Below are 5,546 nucleotides of genomic sequence, written 5' to 3' on the forward strand. Positions count from 1 at the left end.
GAACTCCTGCTTTCCTCCCACAACCATTCCTCAATGAAAAGCAGGGAACAGTTATTAATCCAGTGCAAACAACCCTGATTCTTTAGCTTGGTCATAGAGGTCACACATTAATCGTTATTTGCTGTCTTCTACCACCGTGTACATCTCTGTCACAGGTAAGTGACTGCACCCTCCAGACTGACTTCTTGAAAAAACTTGTCACTAGGGAGAGCGGGTAGGTGGTGGTGGCTCTCAGCCAGTTGGACCAGGCTTGAGGGGAAATGGAGGATGCTGATGGCCTCTGTGGGGATTCCTCCTTGAAGCCAGGTCCTTAGACTTGTCCTGGATGGCATTCAGGGAGAATGCCAGGGCTGCACGCAGCTCCATCAGTGTAGGACAATGAGAAATGGGGAGCCTGCACCCTCAGAAGGTAAGAAGGGAGAACTAGAGTAGGCAAATAGTGCCTAGAGGTGGAGAGTTTCCAAGATGAATGAAGAAGCTATTTGTAAAATGCTTGATAGGGCATGGCCCTGACATTAACAATATAATTGCTTAAATTGCCTTCCCACCCAGTTCCCCAGTGGCCCAGAGGAGGGAACAGCAATTAGAAGCTGGAGCTGGTGCATTTAACACCTTTTACATCCTTGCTAATATCCCCTTTTAGCACCAGCAGGGGCAGACCTCAGACTTCTGCTTTGGTAGGAGACACCCTTTCCATGCAGGTAAGCTCTGCCCCCTTTACTCTGGCTCTGCCCCCTTTACTCTGGCCCTACCTTTCACAGCAGCTTCTGTATGCCACATTCTGCATCATGGGAAGGATGCTTATTCCTGAAGTCAGAGGGCATCTTTGAACCAGCATGAAGACAGGGATCAGACCCCCAGCTTTGTATCCCAGGAGTGGGCGCGTGCATGTGTGTATGTGTGTGTGTGAGTGTGTGTGTGTGCGTGCATGTGTGCGTGTGTGTGCGTGTGTATGCATATCTGTGTGTGTGTGTGCGTGTGTGTGCATGTGTGTGCGTGTGTGAGTGTGTATGTGCATATCTGTGTGTGTGCGAGTGTGTGTGCACATTCATGAATATGAATGCAAGCTGTGTAGAAGTCTGAGGACAACCTCAGAGATCAGTTCTCATCTTCTACCTTGTTTGTTTTTGATGCATAGACTGGGCTCCCTGACCCATAAGCTTCAGGCAAGGTTTCTCTCTCTGCTTCCCATCTCACAGAGGAAGTGCTGGAGCAACAGACATTGCTCAGCCTTACATGGCTGTCAGGATCTGAACTTGGGTGTTCATGCTTATACGACTGCTTTACCTGTGAGCTAGCTTCCTTGCCCTGGTATTTATTTTTAATCAGCATATACGGTAACATGTTTTTTTATGGTGTATTCATGCATACTTAGTTTAGATGAATCCTGCTGCCCCTCATCTCCATAGCCCCAGTATCCCTTCTTCCATTTTCAAATCGCATGTTTTCTATCACCCTCTGCGTGCCCCTCTTCAAAGCCTTTGCTCCCTCTCATGATTCCTGACCACAGTTCCTACTTTGTTAGTCAAGGTTCTCTAAAGAAACAGAACTGACAGAATGGATCTATGTGCATTTAAAGGGGATTTACTAGGGTGGCTTATAGGCTGTGGTCTGGGGATCCAACAGTGGTTGTCTTCTGATGGGAAGGTCAAGGATCTGATAGCTATTCAGTCTCAGAGGCTGATGTTCATCAGTACTGGAGTCCCTGAGTTCCTAGGGATCCTCTGATCTTTATTAGGCTTGGAAGCCAGAACACGTGGGTTCTAGTGCTGGTGAAGTAACGCCTCAGCATCAGGATGGGTGAACTTGCCAAGAGAATATGAGAGCCAATAGGAAAAAGTAAAACGGTATTTTTGTTCTATGTTCTTTTATGTGGATTGCCACCAGGTGTGGCAGCCCAGATTTAGGGTGGTTTTTTCTACCTCAAATAATCCAGTCAAGAAAATCCCTCCTTATGCCCAGCTGCTTGGATTTTAGTTGTTTTGAGATTTGAGTTGACAAACAAAATTAGCCTTCACCGAACTCACCATGAGTGAAATACTCTTAGATAAAACTCTAAGGTAGGCTCACAATATGAGAGAGCAAGCTCATGCACAACATTTGTCTTTAGTATAATAGTTTCCATCTCTATCCACTTTCCTGCAAATTTCATAATCTCATTTTTCTGAATGGCAGAATAAGACTCCATTATCTATCACATGTGTGTTAGCCCTTTTTCTGTTAACTGACATCTGGTTCTCAACTAACGGTCCCAAGAGGGACATCTGACCATGCACAGGGATATGTTTTTGTATTGTCTTACCTTGATACTGAAGTGGCATGGGGGGGGGGGTTCTCTATTCCGTGGGTCAGCTCTATCGGTCCCAAAGGCAGTGGTGGCATGAGTGAGAGCCCTGACATGAAGAGTCTCACTGATATCCAGAGTGACTGAATATTGATGACACAGGCCATGGAAATACGAGGCCATATGGAGTTCTACCCCAAATGCATCAATTTCTATTTCCTGGAGTGTAGAGGCAGGGGCCTCAGAATGAATATCCACTCTCCACAATGCACTCTTGAAAATCAGAATTCACTCTTCCTCCCAGTGCACTCAGATCCAGCGTACATAGGACTCCACCTCAGTCTCCTCCTCTGGTGAGGTCTGGGCACTGCCCACTTCTCGGGCCCTTCCAGCTGTGCTGTGCATGGTCCTCAGTCAAGAGAGACAGAAACATCTGCATCCCTGGCTGGCTCTCTAGTCACCTCTGGGCTCCCATGGCCCCACCCTCATTACCCCAGATGCCTTCTGTCAGAGCCTGGAGGCCCCAGAGAATTAGGCATGTCAGAAATCCTCAGAAAGTGGCAGATCCATTGTGTGCACCACTGAATTGGGTAATTAGGGAGGGCGGCACTTCAGTCCTTTTAAAAGCTTAGTAGGTGGGGGGAAGAAATGTGTCCTGACAGCTCAGCATATCCACTCACAAGGCAGCTCCTCCACGGGAAAATCGAGTTTTGTCACCAAATTGGGCTTTATTGGTCTCCAGAGGGGTGTGTGGAGAGAAGGAAGGACGAGGGGTTCAGGTTTTGTATCCTTGGTGTGTGTGTGTGTGTGTGTGTGTGTGTGTGTGTGTGTGTGTGTGTGCATATGGCTAGGGTTTAACTTCGGGTGGTGCTCCTTAGGAGCAGTCCATCTTGTTTGGTTTTTGAAGCAGGGATTCTCACTGGCCTGCAGCTTTCTAGTTTGGTCAGTGGGCTGGCTAGTTTTATGTCCACTTGACACAAGCTTAAGTCACCTGAGAGGAGGGAACTGCTATTGGAAAACTGCCTCCTTAATAGCAGGCAATGTGATTACACTAATTAGGGATTGATGGGGGAGGACCCAGCCCATTGTGGGTGGTACCTTCCCCAGCCTTGTGGTCCTGGGTTCTATGAGAAAGCAGTCAGGCACACTAAGCAAGCCAATGAGAGCAAGCCAGTAAACAGTACCCCTCCATGGTCCCCACTTCAGATCTTGCCTTCAGGTTCCTGTCTGGTTTGAGCTCCGGTCTTTGCTTTCCTTAATGGACTGTGAGTCAGGACATATAAGCCTAATGAATAATTTGCTCTTCAAGTTGCTTCTGATCACTGTGTTTAATCACAGCAATAGCAGCCCTAAGACAGCCAGTCTGGCTGGATAGAGAGCCTCAAGGATCCACCTCTCTCTGCCCCTGCCCTCAACACTAAGAACATGGTGTTCCCACAGGTTCAGTTTGCTTACATGGGTTCTTGCAACTGAACTCAGGAGCTTATGCTTCTAGGCAAGCACTTCACTGGCTGAGGTTTCTCCCCAGTCCTGATCTACAGATCCTTGAGTAGAGAGAAGACTATGATGAAGGAGGGGACTGTGCAGCAACAATGAGTAGGGGTGCCCTGTGGTCCAGGCAGTCTCAGCATCATGACCATGGGTGTCTCAGGGAGGGGGAAGTTGGTACACCTGTCCAGTGAGGAAGAAAGCCCTTTGTCTCTGCTCCAGGCTCTCGTTCTGCCAGACTTCAGAAGTCTCCAATCTTCCCTAGTGCTTTCTCCACAGCCCGAGACATAAATCAGACTTGGATTTGATTGCTTCTTCTACCCCAGAAGTCAAGTGTGCTCTGAATGATGGGAAGTCAAGTCTTTTGGGTGTTGGGGTATGCTGTGTGGCTTTTACTGGGGGCAAAATAAACAAATATTTCATCACTCCTGAGAAGGTGCTCATGGCAGAATAAAGAACCAGCTCTATCCAAGTCTAGCTTGATGATCCAATGAGTTTGTTGGTTATCACAGGACTATGGGTGACCTCAGAACAGCTACATCACAGAAGGGCTCGTTCCAGCACCTGTAACAGCTCACATGAGCCTCACCCCAGAGCTCTGGGCAGCTCCATTGAAGAATTTCCTCTCCAGCTACTGTTGACCGCTTCTGTAGCCTCGGGCTTTAGAGAGGAGCCTAACGAGGGACCTAGGGAGGAAACTCAGAAGTCTTACAAGGTTCCTGAGCCTGATGAGTTTCTCTTTTTCCTCCCAGAGGGATTGGTCTATTCTACAAGAAATAGCTGCATAAGAAGGCCTGACTGTCCTAAATCCACAGGTCCCTCTGTTCTCTTCTCCTGTGTAAGTCTCCACAGCAACTTCCCCATTTTCTCTTGGGGAAGAAGATGATGGAAACACTCATCTCTCTCCCTCTTCAGCACATTTTACTTCCCCACTCCTAGCTTAGCATCTGGGTGATCAGTTCACCTGCTTCCCACATCACCACAGAAACTGCCTGGATTCAGATCAGTACCTTGTCTTGAGACCTCTTTGGACTGCAGCTAAATCAGATTTTCCGGAGGCACACATGTGATTTAATGTGGGATATCTGCTCATCGCTTAACTCAGGGAAGTCTTTTCCCCTCACTAATATCCATGAGAAAGCATATGCAAATGTCTGTAATTGAACATAATTAAAATAATGAGAGCTGAAAGAATACGATATTCAAAATAAATGCAATAAAGACTTGGACACGGCCATTATCCTAATTCAAGGTGATTACTTTATGATTATGTTACTGGGGCCTCTAATATCTCTGTCTTTAATATAATTTTATTTACTTTTGTGAGGCAGGTGCTCTTGAAGTGGGGCATGGTTCTGTGCTACATCTGCTTACCATCATTTCATACTCCCTCCTAGAGGGAGGATCATGACACTTTGACCAGAGTCCCATGCTTTTGCAACCTCTCTATCACCTGCACTCACAATTAAATCCGCAGGGAGGTGGCTGATGGAGAAAGTGCCGGAGGTAAGGCATCCTGGCATCCTCAGGAGATCAGCTAAAGCCTGCTTGGGAGTCCGTACCAAGAGCAGCCTAGGATGAAGGGGGGCATCCCATCTATGCCTGGCAAGGTACTCAGAGAGCTTTCCCTGCTTGCTCTTCCCTTCATTTTTCTTTTAACTAGACATAGACTCAGTGTTGGTAGAGTCCTGGAGAATACGGACTGAAGCTTTGGGATGCATGGAGAGCATAGGATAGGGACATGGCTCTGGTTGTCCCAGCTTTGGGATGCATG

Source organism: Mastomys coucha, unplaced genomic scaffold, assembly GCF_008632895.1.
Source record: "Mastomys coucha isolate ucsf_1 unplaced genomic scaffold, UCSF_Mcou_1 pScaffold12, whole genome shotgun sequence".
In the NCBI taxonomy this organism is placed as follows: domain Eukaryota; kingdom Metazoa; phylum Chordata; class Mammalia; order Rodentia; family Muridae; genus Mastomys; species Mastomys coucha.